At 53.0% G+C, this 14,146-nt stretch overlaps 1 long non-coding RNA gene across 1 annotated transcript; it reads right to left on the reverse strand.

Annotated features, from left to right (window-relative positions):
- Positions 1-706: 706 nt before the first annotated feature.
- LOC134024088 (uncharacterized) lies at positions 707-3,712 on the reverse strand. Its single transcript, XR_009930847.1, has 3 exons — positions 3,604-3,712; positions 2,988-3,066; positions 707-2,388 (listed from the first exon to the last, which is right to left on the reverse strand). It is a non-coding gene; the product is annotated as an uncharacterized LOC134024088 (long non-coding RNA).
- Between the last annotated feature and the right edge of the window lie 10,434 nt (positions 3,713-14,146).

Genomic DNA, 14,146 nt, shown 5'->3' on the forward strand with positions numbered 1-14,146 from the left:
ACAGGAACACTATATAAGCTAGCTGAATCAGGTGTGAGAGAGGATAACCCAGCAGTTAGCATTGATGAAACATGAAAATACACTTTGAAAACCTGCGAGAATACACCCAGACAATACAGCTCTTCTAAACTGGGCTGTTAAATTATTCTTTAACTAACGGAAACACCCTTTGGACGTGCTATGAAGATTCAGGTTGCGGTGACACGTTATTTGCGGGAATCCAACATCATTACAGACTGAGCTAGAGGACACATCACTAAACACAGCTGTAAAATCACTCGGGCTGTAAAATCACTCGGGGCTGAAATTGAAGATGACCCACTGATTGTAAAAAGCTTTGACTTTAAAATGTCACATAGGCGTATATATTTTCTTTTTCTCTCATGACAAATCTGGATAAATCTAGGTCAAAACCACTCAACAATTAGCAGCGTATTCGTAGAAAGCTTTAAAACCTTTAAAAGAAGAAATGTTTCAAGGCCTTTTTGATAAGAGAGAAATGCTGAAATGGGATGTTTCTTTTTAGATGATGTGCAAATAAAAAAAATTGGATTAAAGGGAGAGAGTGCATACACCAACCACAGTTTTGTCAAACTTACTCATGAAGTCAAAGATTGTATCTCACCATGAAGCTGAAAATCAGGACATGCTAACTAGGACTCTAAGAACATCCCATAAACCTATTAGATCCTCATTTAAACCATCATAAACAACAGCCTCAGTAACTTTTATTTTGAATTTGACAGTGGACTATCCCTTTAAGTGGTCATAGAGGGGCCCGACATTCAAATGCCTCATTAGCATCTCGTTCTACTGCTGGCTCCCCACCAATTAGGTGGAAGGGTCTCCTGACGCCTCCACTGTGATAGGCTGAAGAGTTACGGGCTAAATCTTCTGATTGGTGGAAGCCAGTGTGCTATATCAGGCAGGCAACTACTGTATTAGAAAAGAAAGATGGACAAACTTGGACAAACATGATGAGCGAAAAGAGACAATCCCTCTCATCGCTCACTGAGCATTAAGGCCTGACTTCTGGTCTCTCTCTATTCTTGCGCCCCACTCACAGGCCAATCTAAAGAACAAAAAAAACCATGTGAAAAGAACCATGTGAAAAGCTAGAACACATCTCGACCCGTCAGGAACCACGGAGCTGGAGGTCGTCAGGGGGGTCGGGGGGGAACCGCTGGCCCAGGATAGAGTCCTTGGGGTGGGCATCTGGGCTCAGCACAGGGCCACATGCCCCAGACAGGTATTGCTACAGTCTAAGAGGATCCTTCTCTTTGCTACAGTTTAAGAGGATCCTTCTCTCTGCAGTGAGGAGGAGCCAGGTAGAGAAACTGCCTGGGGTCGGGGTCTCTCTGTTCTCGGACCGCGCTCCACGGCCGGCACCTGGGGGGTGGCGCCACCCGGGGGTGGGTTTGCACACAGCGGAGCACTTCTAATCTCAGTGAGGCTGAAAACAAGGGGGTTTGAGGTTTGTGCGTGTGAGAGGGTGTGAGTATGTGTGTGTGTGAGTGTATGGGTGTGTGTGTGTCTGTGTGTGTATGTCTCGGCGTGTGTGTGTGTGTGAGTGTGTCGTTCACATTCAGCTGGGTCTATCCGTCGCCTGAGAGACGCTCAGTGAGACAGAGAGGCTGAACCAATCACACGGCTCAGTTCCATAGTCCCGCCCTGCTAGTCCCGTGGGATGAGGAAGTGAAGGCACTGGTAGACACAGTCGTGAGGAGGAGGAGGAGCCACTATCCTGGCTCCTCCCCTCTGCCCCCTGGTGTACAATCAGCTCCGATGGGGTGGAAGGAGCCCCAGTGCACATGTGCATCACAGAGGCTCAGCCAATCACAGGAGAGATCACTGAGGGTGGGTTTTCCAGGAAGTGACGGTCAGCGGTGCCAGGCTCAGTCTATGTGTGTGTGTGTGTGTGTGCCTGTGTGTGTGAGAGAGAGATTAGACCAACAGCATTTTCCTGATTGGATTTTTGTGCAACAGAAGATCCCTCTCCCCACATCTATGATGTACGAGTGGGAAGGGCTTGTGTGTGTGTGTGTGTATGGGAGTGTGTGTGTATGGGAGTGTTTTTGTGTGTGTGTGTATACTAGGAAACAGGTCAGCATAGAATGGTGTATCCCTGAAGATTGCTTTAATGAGTTTTGGCACCTTGTAGTACTTATATATAGGAGGTCAGAGGTCATGGGGCGTGGTAGTAGAGATGGGGGGGGGCTGAGGTACCGGAGAAGGGGAGGGGGGTCGGCCGGAGGAGGCGGAGTCTATAAAGTGGGTGTGTCAGCCACAAAGTCACAGTGTCCAGCAGTCTCCTTGGCAACAGGGAGGAGGAGGGGATTCACATTGTGGTGTGTTGTCATTGGAGCAGAGTCTCGAGGGGGGAGGGACCTGCAGGGAGAAACACCAATCAGTACGTCAGACATCAGCTGGGAGGATGAGGAAGATGATGAAGAGGATGGAGTCATGACACAGCTAAAAGAACCAACATCCCAGCATGGTGAGAAGGATAATATCCACACAGAGGCAGTGATTAGGGTCAAACCTAAATGTAGTTCCTTCAAAGGGATCTTTCTTTAAATAGTATTCTTTTCATTATAATTATCTTATGTATAATAATTGTTCATGTTATTATAATTCACAGATGCTGTCCTGTGATACTTCCTGTTCAGTAGGTGTTTCATGAGCCTGTCTGTGTAAAGCCACATTCTCACCATAGCGTATGTCTACTTCCCGTGCAGACCCACATGGAACAAGGAGTTTGATGTGTACATTTTCTAAATGCCCACCGGTGCATTTTCCCTTCCATAATACTGACGCAGAAGTGAGATAAGTTCAACTTTTGAGCGAATGGGGATCCAACCAATCAGAGCTCAGATGTGTCACACACCAGCCTATCCGTGTGCGGCACAGGAATGTGGAGCACACACAGCATACTGTGGACAGGGGTGAGGACTGACTCGTCTGTTAGTCGAGTCAAGGAGACTCACCTGTGCAAACTTAGCCTTCCTTTAATCTGATGGGTGTTCTGGACAAGACCTGTTCACCTCAAACCACTCATCAATACACCTAGAGAAGAGAGGGAGAGGGAGAGGGAGAAAGGGAGAGAAAGAGAGAGAGAGTGAGGTAGAGAAGAGAGGGATAGAGCGAGAGAGAGAGAGAGAGAGAGAGAGAGAGAGAGAGAGAGAGAGAGAGAGAGAGAGAGAGAGAGAGAGAGAGAGAGAGAGAGGGTGGGTGGATAAAAAGAGAGTGAGAACTAAAAAGAGTACAAAACTAATGTTAATGACACAGTGCTCTCCACAACTGTTACACACCCACTGGTTGTGACAGACAGGCCCAGATGGATGGAGAGAGACAGAGCGAGAGACAAAAGCAGAGAGATAGAGGGAGGAAGATGGAGGGAGGAAGATGGAGGGAAAGAAAGATATGGTGAGAGATATGAGTGGAGGGAGAGACGGAGAGGGATATAGAGGGGGAGAGTTAGAGGGAGAGAAGGAGAGAGAGGAGGAGAGAGAGGGGGAGAGATGGAGGGAGAGATGGGGAGGGAGAGATGGAGGGAGAGATGGGGAGGGAGAGATGGAGGGAGAGATGGAGAGTGTTCCTCACCCTTTGTGGTAGATGCAGAGGCAGGGCAGGCGTGCAATGGTGTCCCCCTGGACCAGATCCTCCAGGCAGATGGAACACTCCCCTGCATCCTTGCTCAGCACATCCTCTGGAGACACAAGACACACAGGTGACACAGGTGACACAGGTGTCACAGGAGACACAGGTGTCACAGGTGACACAGGAGACACAGGTGTCACAGGAGACACAGGTGACACAGGTGTCACAGGTGACACAGGAGACACAGGTGACACGGGTGTCACAGGAGACACAGGTGACACAGGTGTCACAGGAGACACAGGTGACACGGGTGTCACAGGAGACACAGGTGACACAGGAGACACAGGTGACACGGGTGTCACAGGAGACACAGGTGACACAGGTGTCACAGGAGACACAGGTGACACAGGTGTCACAGGAGACACAGGTGACACAGGAGACACAGGAGACACAGGTGACACAGGAGACACAGGTGACACAGGAGACACAGGTGACACGGGTGACACAGGAGACACAGGTGACACGGGTGTCACAGGAGACACAGGTGACACAGGTGTCACAGGAGACACAGGTGACACAGGTGTCACAGGAGACACAGGTGACACAGGAGACACAGGAGACACAGGTGACACAGGAGACACAGGTGACACAGGAGACACAGGTGTCACAGGCTCGTCTGAATCACTTCCTCTGCCCAGTCCCCCGCTCGCAATGCTGCTCTACTCTACGTACAACTGTACTGTACTCTACTGTACTCTACTGCACTGTACTGCACTGTACTGCACTGTACTGCACTCTACTGTACTGTACTCTACTGTACTGCACTCTACTGTACTGCACTCTACTGCACTCTACTGCACTGCACTCTACTGTACTGTACTCTACTGCACTCTACTGCACTGCACTCTACTGTACTCTACTGTACTGTACTCTACTGTACTGTACTCTACTGCACTCTACTGCACACTACTGCACACTACTGCACACTACTGCATTGTACTCTACCGCACTCTACTCTACTGCACTCTACTGTACTCTACTGCACTCTACTGCACTCTACTGCACTCTACTGTACTCTACTGCACTGTACTCTACGTACAACTCTACTGTACTCTATTGAACTCTACTGAACTGTACTGTACTCTACAGTACTCTACTGTACTCTACAGTACTGTACAGTAATCTGCTTTATGCTACTTTACTGTACTCTAATTCTGCTGTACTCTCAACATCCAAGGCTGCTGTACTGTACTTAGCTGAGGATAAAACATCAATATGTTCCAAAATGCGGTACCACAAACAGCCATGAGGGGGCGCTGTTGGCCCATGGTTAGGATGATACTGTTAAGGACGGCTTGGCGAGCACGTAACCATGATTACCCAACACACCCTGGCTCCTCTCACCCCAGCAGTGTCCTTCACACAACACAAGCTCTCCTCTCAAGCTCAAGTGCACACACACACACACACACACTAGCACACACACATTCACACAAACACACGCAAGCGGACACAAACACAGCCTAGTTAAAAATGGTTTCTGACTCGTAACTAGTAACTGTCAACAGCCAGTTAGAGGCAAAACTGAGTTTGACTCTGAAACAGACTACCAGTCTGAAACAGACATCCAGTCTGAAACAGGCTACCAGTCTGAAACAGGCTACCAGTCTGAAACAGACATCCAGTCTGAAACATACCTCGAGTCAAACACACGCACACATTTTTTCAGGAACATGAGGCCAGTGAACTCAGATGAGCTAGATGAGCCACTAATGATGCGGCAGAATGAACCCCTTCCACTGTCTGGAGCAGGGCCACTCAGGGCCTGATACACCGCTGAACCCTCCACTGTCTGGAGCAGGGACACTCAGGGCCTGATACACCGCTGAACCCTCCACTGTCTGGAGCAGGGACACTCAGGGCCTGATACACCGCTGAACCCTCCACTGTCTGGAGCAGGGACACTCAGGGCCTGATACACCGCTGAACCCTCCACTGTCTGGAGCAGGGACACTCAGGGCCTGATACACCGCTGAACCCTCCACTGTCTGGAGCAGGGACACTCAGGGCCTGATACACCGCTGAACCCTCCACTGTCTGGAGCAGGGACACTCAGGGCCTGATACACCGCTGAACCCTCCACTGTCTGGAGCAGGGACACTCAGGGCCTGATACACCGCTGAACCAGCTACGGCTTCACTCTTATTAAACTGACGCTTCGTCCTATAATCCTCACAACCATAATGACGACAAGAGCGTCTGTGTTTAATGGCGAAGCATTCAGGTGTAGCTGGAGATGAAGATAGAGAGAGAGGGATAGAGAGAGAGGGGAAGCAAGAAAGATACATAGAGGAGAGAGAGATATAGAATGCGAGAGAGAGAGAGAGAGAGAGAGAGAGAGAGAGAGAGAGAGAGAGAGAGAGAGAGAGAGAGAGAGAGAGAGAGAGAGAGAGGGAAAAAGAGTGAAAACTGTGAACACAGCCCGAAAGAGACAGAGAGATGAAGAAAGAGGGAGATGGAGGGAGAGAGGGAGATGGAGGGAGAGAGGGAGGGAGAGAGAGGGAGATGGAGGGAGGGAGGGAGAGAGAGGGAGATGGAGGGAGGGAGGGAGAGAGAGGGAGATGGAGGGAGGGAGAGGGAGGGAGATGGAGGGAGGGAGAGGGAGGGAGCGAGAGGGAGATGGAGGGAGAGAGGGAGATGGAGGGAGAGAGGGAGATGGAGGGAGAGAGGGAGATGGAGGGAGGGAGAGGGAGATGGAGGGAGAGAGGGAGATGGAGGGAGGGAGAGGGAGATGGAGGGAGAGAGGGAGATGGAGGGAGAGAGGGAGATGGAGGGAGGGAGAGGGAGGGAGATGGAGGGAGGGAGAGGGAGGGAGCGAGAGGGAGATGGAGGGAGAGAGGGAGATGGAGGGAGGGAGGGAGGGAGATGGAGGGAGAGAGGGAGATGGAGGGAGGGAGATGGAGGGAGATGGAGGGAGGGAGATGGAGGGAGAGAGGGAGATGGAGGGAGAGAGGGAGGGAGAGACATCAGCATGGTATGTTCAGGGATTCCTTCCACAAGGACTCTGCAGTGAAGGGAAACTCTTGTTGGGCCGGTAGTTTGTGTGTGAGTCTATGTATGTTTATGTGTGTATGTAAGGGTCTGTGTGTATGTGTTAATCCAGAGTACATGTATCGGAGCGGTATACATGCTTGCTGGACTGCAGATGCCACTGTGGCCAGATTAGATCACCTGGACTCTCCCTGCCCACCAGTAAACAGGCTTACGTAACATGAGATTAACCTACATACAGCACACTCAGATGAGGACTCCGTCCCTGTGTGTGTGTGTGTGGGTAAACATAGAGTGAGAGGGGGGGAGGGGAGAGAGAGGGGGGGAGAGAAAGAGAGAGGGGAGAGAGATACATCGTAACAGGGCTACAAAAAGTGGAGTAGAGTGGAGTTCAAAGTACAGTCTCCAAATGTCTTCCTGGTTGACCTATGACCCAGGAAGTAAGTGTGGAGGATTAAGGATGAGGGAGGATGACATACTAACCCTGCTCTGGGATCAGCCTGTACTGGCCTATTTCTCCTTTACAGTCTCTTCCCCCCCCCCTCTCTCTTTCTCTCTCACTCCCTCCCCCACCCCCACTCTCTGTCCAGTCTCTCTTTACAGACTATTTTCTTGCTGTTCTCTCAACAGACTTTCTCGTCTCTCAACACTTTATATCTCTCTGGCCTCTCTCCACAGTCTCTCTAGCTAGCCTGTAGTTCTCCTGCCAGTCTCTCTGCTGGTCTCTCCTCCTCAGTGTGTGGTAGAGTGGTCTGCTGAGAGCAGACAAGCAGCTGCTGTGACGGTCTGGGTCTCCAAACCTGCTCTGTTTACACTGCCCTGCTACTGGAATAGGCACAGCCTGCATACCTTAGTGTGTGTGTGTGTGTGTACGTGTGTGTACGTGTATGTTTGTGTGTGTGTGTGTGTGGTAAACAGAGTTAAGCAGCAGGACTGGTGTACATGACATCGGAGCGGTGGGTATGTGTGTGTGTGAAAATGTGTGTGCGTGTGTTCTCTGCAGCCAGGAGCTGGTCACACGACCAGCCTGGATTTATGACATCCTCTTAGTGACCTTGACAGGATGACAGCAGAGAGGGAGGAGAGAGCCAGACCTGCAGAACTGCACAGAGACACACACATACACACACACACACACACACACACAAACACACACACACGTACACACACACGTACACAGACACCTACATGCACACGTACAAACACATGTGCACACCCACATGTACACATGCACAGGTATACACACAAACTAAAACACAGACACACTAATGAGCACACACACTAACACCACAGCATGTTTCCAGTAGGACGGCACCAGAGCAGCATCATACAGGCACAGCAGTCTCCACTGAGCAGCAGGCACCATGCAGTCTCCACTGAGCAGCAGGCACCATGCAGTCTCCACTGAGCAGCAGGCACCATGCAGTCTCCACTGAGCAGCAGGCACAGCAGTCTACACTGAGCAGCAGGCACCATGCAGTCTCCACTGAGCAGCAGGCACCATGCAGTCTCCACTGAGCAGCAGGCACCATGCAGTCTCCACTGAGCAGCAGGCACAGCAGTCTCCGCTGAGCAGCAGGCACAGCAGTCTCCGCTGAGCAGCAGGCACCATGCAGTCTCCACTGAGCAGCAGGCACAGCAGTCTCCACTGAGCAGCAGGCACCATGCAGTCTCCACTGAGCAGCAGGCACCATGCAGTCTCCACTGAGCAGCAGGCACCATGCAGTCTCCACTGAGCAGCAGGCACCATGCAGTCTCCACTGAGCAGCAGGCACCATGCAGTCTCCACTGAGCAGCAGGCACAGCAGTCTCCACTGAGCAGCAGGCACCATGCAGTCTCCACTGAGCAGCAGGCACCATGCAGTCTCCACTGAGCAGCAGGCACAGCAGTCTCCACTGAGCAGCAGGCACCATGCAGTCTCCGCTGAGCAGCAGGCACCATGCAGTCTCCGCTGAGCAGCAGGCACCATGCAGTCTCCGCTGAGCAGCAGGCACCATGCAGTCTCCGCTGAGCAGCAGGCACCATGCAGTCTCCGCTGAGCAGCAGGCACCATGCAGTCTCCGCTGAGCAGCAGGCACCATGCAGTCTCCGCTGAGCAGCAGGCACCATGCAGTCTCCGCTGAGCAGCAGGCACCATGCAGTCTCCGCTGAGCAGCAGGCACCATGCAGTCTCCGCTGAGCAGCAGGCACCATGCAGTCTCCGCTGAGCAGCAGGCACCATGCAGTCTCCGCTGAGCAGCAGGCACCATGCAGTCTCCGCTGAGCAGCAGGCACCATGCAGTCTCCGCTGAGCAGCAGGCACCATGCAGTCTCCGCTGAGCAGCAGGCACCATGCAGTCTCCGCTGAGCAGCAGGCACCATGCAGTCTCCGCTGAGCAGCAGGCACCATGCAGTCTCCGCTGAGCAGCAGGCACCATGCAGTCTCCGCTGAGCAGCAGGCACCATGCAGTCTCCGCTGAGCAGCAGGCACCATGCAGTCTCCGCTGAGCAGCAGGCACCATGCAGTCTCCGCTGAGCAGCAGGCACCATGCAGTCTCCGCTGAGCAGCAGGCACCATGCAGTCTCCGCTGAGCAGCAGGCACCATGCAGTCTCCGCTGAGCAGCAGGCACCATGCAGTCTCCGCTGAGCAGCAGGCACCATGCAGTCTCCGCTGAGCAGCAGGCACCATGCAGTCTCCGCTGAGCAGCAGGCACCATGCAGTCTCCGCTGAGCAGCAGGCACCATGCAGTCTCCGCTGAGCAGCAGGCACCATGCAGTCTCCGCTGAGCAGCAGGCACCATGCAGTCTCCGCTGAGCAGCAGGCACCATGCAGTCTCCGCTGAGCAGCAGGCACCATGCAGTCTCCGCTGAGCAGCAGGCACCATGCAGTCTCCGCTGAGCAGCAGGCACCATGCAGTCTCCGCTGAGCAGCAGGCACCATGCAGTCTCCGCTGAGCAGCAGGCACCATGCAGTCTCCGCTGAGCAGCAGGCACCATGCAGTCTCCGCTGAGCAGCAGGCACCATGCAGTCTCCGCTGAGCAGCAGGCACCATGCAGTCTCCGCTGAGCAGCAGGCACCATGCAGTCTCCGCTGAGCAGCAGGCACCATGCAGTCTCCGCTGAGCAGCAGGCACCATGCAGTCTCCGCTGAGCAGCAGGCACCATGCAGTCTCCGCTGAGCAGCAGGCACCATGCAGTCTCCGCTGAGCAGCAGGCACCATGCAGTCTCCGCTGAGCAGCAGGCACCATGCAGTCTCCGCTGAGCAGCAGGCACCATGCAGTCTCCGCTGAGCAGCAGGCACCATGCAGTCTCCGCTGAGCAGCAGGCACCATGCAGTCTCCGCTGAGCAGCAGGCACCATGCAGTCTCCGCTGAGCAGCAGGCACCATGCAGTCTCCGCTGAGCAGCAGGCACCATGCAGTCTCCGCTGAGCAGCAGGCACCATGCAGTCTCCGCTGAGCAGCAGGCACCATGCAGTCTCCGCTGAGCAGCAGGCACCATGCAGTCTCCGCTGAGCAGCAGGCACCATGCAGTCTCCGCTGAGCAGCAGGCACCATGCAGTCTCCGCTGAGCAGCAGGCACCATGCAGTCTCCGCTGAGCAGCAGGCACCATGCAGTCTCCGCTGAGCAGCAGGCACCATGCAGTCTCCGCTGAGCAGCAGGCACCATGCAGTCTCCGCTGAGCAGCAGGCACCATGCAGTCTCCGCTGAGCAGCAGGCACCATGCAGTCTCCACTGAGCAGCAGGCACCATGCAGTCTCCACTGAGCAGCAGGCACCATGCAGTCTCCACTGAGCAGCAGGCACCATGCAGTCTCCACTGAGCAGCAGGCACCATGCAGTCTCCACTGAGCAGCCGCACCATGCACTTTTGAGAGTGTCTTCTGGACCAATAAGAACAGCGTATTGGTCCAATTATTACACTAGTATATAAGAAACACACTTCCTGTCTGGTGCTGCCCTCCCCCTCGGAATCTCCAACAGACCCCTCCCCTTTCCTCTCCTCTCCTTCCCTCTCCTCTCCTCTGTTCGGGTGTCAAAGCTGTGGTCGATAGAGGTGTTGAAATTAATCGAATAATCGATGCATCGCGATGCGGACATGGACGATGCTGCAGTGGCCGACCATAATGTGTTTGCTTGTTGCTTGTTAATTTTCCTGCCGCGGCATAAACATTCAAATGAAAAATAACATTCTCAGTAGCCTAACCCGTTTCATCTAGACCTATGATAGACTCTAGTCTCATCTGGGTCTCATTTACCTGACTTCATTCGTCGCGCTTCGCATTCGTGCCAGAGCAAAATGGCTGAGGGTGCTTGTGAGACGTAAGGGGGTGGAGGCAGGTAAGGGGGTGGAGGCAGGTAAGGGGGTGGAGGCAGGTAAGGGGTGGAGGCAGGTAAGGGGGTGGAGGCAGGTAAAGGGTAGAGGCAGGTAAGGGGGTGGAGGCAGGTAAGGGGGTGGAGGCAGGTAAAGGGTAGAGGCAGGTAAGGGGGTGGAGGCAGGTAAGGGGGTGGAGGCAGGTAAGGGGGTGGAGGCAGGTTAGGGGGTGGAGGCATGTAAAGAGGTGGAGGCAGGTACAGGGGATGGAGGCAGGTACAGGGGATGGAGGCTGGTAAGGGGGTGGAGGCAGGTAAGGGTGTGGAGGCAGGTAAAGGGATGGAGGCAGGTAAGGGGGTGGAGGCAGGTAAAGGGCTGGAGGCAGGTAAAGGGATGGAGGCAGGTAAAGGAGTGGAGGCAGGTAAAGGAATGGAGGCAGGTTAGGGGGTGGAGGCAGGTTAGGGGGTGGAGGCAGGTACAGGGGTGGAGGCAGGTAAGGGGGTGGAAGCAGGTAAAGGGATGGAGGCAGGTTAGGGGGTGGAGTCAGGTTAGGGGGTGGAGGCAGGTAAAGGGGAGGAGGCAGGTAAGGCAAGTCCTTGGAGGGCAGAAAGTAAACAACTGAGATCCACACAAACAAGCTGATTAAACATTTACATTTTACATTTACATTTAGTCATTTAGCAGACGCTCTTATCCAGAGTGACTTACAGTAAGTACTGGGACATTCCCCTGAAGCAAGTAGGGTGAAGTGCCTTGCCCAAGGACACAACATCATTTGGCACTGCCGGGAATCGAACTGGCAACCTTCAGATTACTAGCCCGATTCCCTAACCACTCAGCCACCTGACTCCCTAACACTGTGTGTGTGTTATTAACCTTTACACACTGAAGAAGTAAAAGGTCAAAAGACTTTTAACACAGGCCTTGTGGCTCTAACTTGTCTAGTTTATACAGAACACACACACACACAAGGAACACACACACACACAAGGAACACACACACACACACACACAAGGAACACACACACACACACACACAAGGAACACACACACACACACACACAAGGAACACACACACACACAAGGAACACACACACACACACACACTCACACAAGGAACACACACACACACAAGGAACACACACACACAAGGAACACACACACACAGCGCTGTGTGGTGCTGTCAACCCCCCTCCCAACCTAATGACAGGTCACATGACCCTTCCGGCATGGGGGGAGGAATAAACTGGGACCACGTTACCGTGGTAACAGGCCACGTTCCCACGGTAACAGGCCAATGAGTCACGGCATGAGTGGGGGAATCTCCCACGTATGAGGTCATTGTCGGACCGGGCGGGGCAGAAACGATCCTCCAGGGCACCACCCTGTAGCTGTGGGAAATCAACGAAAACGCTAAATGTCGGATGAATATTAATAAATGCTCATTTGACAGACCGCTTCCATCCAAACAGACGTACGGCCGGGGATTCCAACCTGCGACCTCTTGATCTGCCGTTGAACGCTCTAACCACTGAGCTGTTCCCAGCCCTTCACAGATGAAGAACAACATCACTAACTCCCACAGACCGGTCAGACTGGTGGGGCTGTGGAGAACTGGACTAAGAACAAACCTGCACTTGCACCTGACAGAAGCAGTAGATCTATCCTGCCGTCCGGCCAGACAGAAGCAGTAGATCTATCCTGCCACCCGGCCAGACAGAAGCAGTAGATCTATCCTGCCGTCCGGCCAGACAGAAGCAGTAGATCTATCCTGCCTTCCGGCCAGACAGAAGCAGTAGATCTATCCTGCCGTCCGGCCAGACAGAAGCAGTAGATCCATCCTGCCGTCCGGCCAGACAGAAGCAGTAGATCTATCCTGCCGTCCAGCCAGACAGAAGCAGTAGATCTATCCTGCCGTCCGGCCAGACAGAAGCAGTGGATCCATCCTGCCGTCCGGCCAGACAGAAGCAGTAGATCTATCCTGCCGTCCAGCCAGACAGAAGCAGTGGATCTATCCTGCCGTCCAGCCAGACAGAAGCAGTAGATCTACCCTGCCGTCCAGCCAGACAGAAGCAATGGATCTATCCTGCCGTCCAGCCAGACAGAAGCAGCCGATCTACCCTGCCGTCCAGCCAGCCAGAAGCAGTGGATCTATCTATCCTGCCGTCCAGCCAGACAGAAGCAGCCGATCTACCCTGCCGTCCAGCCAGACAGAAGCAGCCGATCTACCCTGCCGTCCAGCCAGTGACGTGGGGTCTAAGGTCAGACTGGTGGGGCTGTGGAGAACAGGATTAAGAACAAACCTGCACTTGCACCTGATGCAGATACACTTTAAAACTTGAGATCCAGCTTCACAGAGCAACAGAACTGCAGGATCTACTCTTCCAGTCTTCAGATCACTAATCCACAATCCCAGACAGCATCCTATCTCTGCTGGCCCCTCATCTCAGTCTAATCTGAATTAGCTAATCTGACCTTCCATGCTAATCTAGATAGAACAAGACTCATCTGTCGTATGACAGATGATACACACAGGATCACACATGTAGATACAGCAACACACACACATACACACATACAGACACACACACACACACACACAGCCCAGTCTTGGCATGGGCAGGCTCAAGCTAATTAAAGTGGAAGAGAGCGTTATAGAGATGATAAATCAGTGAAAACAGGTATTGACCCATCCTGCTTTTTGGGTTTAGCTGAGGAGGTCTTTGGCAGGGGGACTGGAGAGAGACCAGCTCCACTTTGTCACCCTGCCAGTAGAGACCGTTAAGCAAACAAAACACTGTGTCTGGCCAGAGCAGGGCTAATGCTTTCTCTTGTGTGTGTGTTTCTGTGTGTGTATGTCTGTATGTGTGTGTCTGTTTGTGTGTGTGTGTGTGTGCTGCGTGGCTTGGACATCAGTGGAAACAGGAAAGGTTGAGGTGAGAGAAGCGAGTACAGGATGGATATTAATTAAAACACTAACTGCTGTAATTCTGAAACAATGTTTTCACACAATGATAATATCTCTGGGGCGCAACATGGGTGTGAATGTTCTAATATGATCTTATATTTCTGTGTGTGTGTATGTGACTGTGTTTATGCAAGTGCGTGTTTGTGTGAGTTTGTGTGTGTAGAAAGTGTATGTATAATTAGAGAGGAGGGAGAGAGAGAGAGAGGGAGGGGGAGGGAGGGAGGGAAGGAGA

The sequence above is a fragment of the Osmerus eperlanus genome, chromosome 7 (genome assembly GCF_963692335.1).
Source record: "Osmerus eperlanus chromosome 7, fOsmEpe2.1, whole genome shotgun sequence".
NCBI lineage: Eukaryota > Metazoa > Chordata > Actinopteri > Osmeriformes > Osmeridae > Osmerus > Osmerus eperlanus.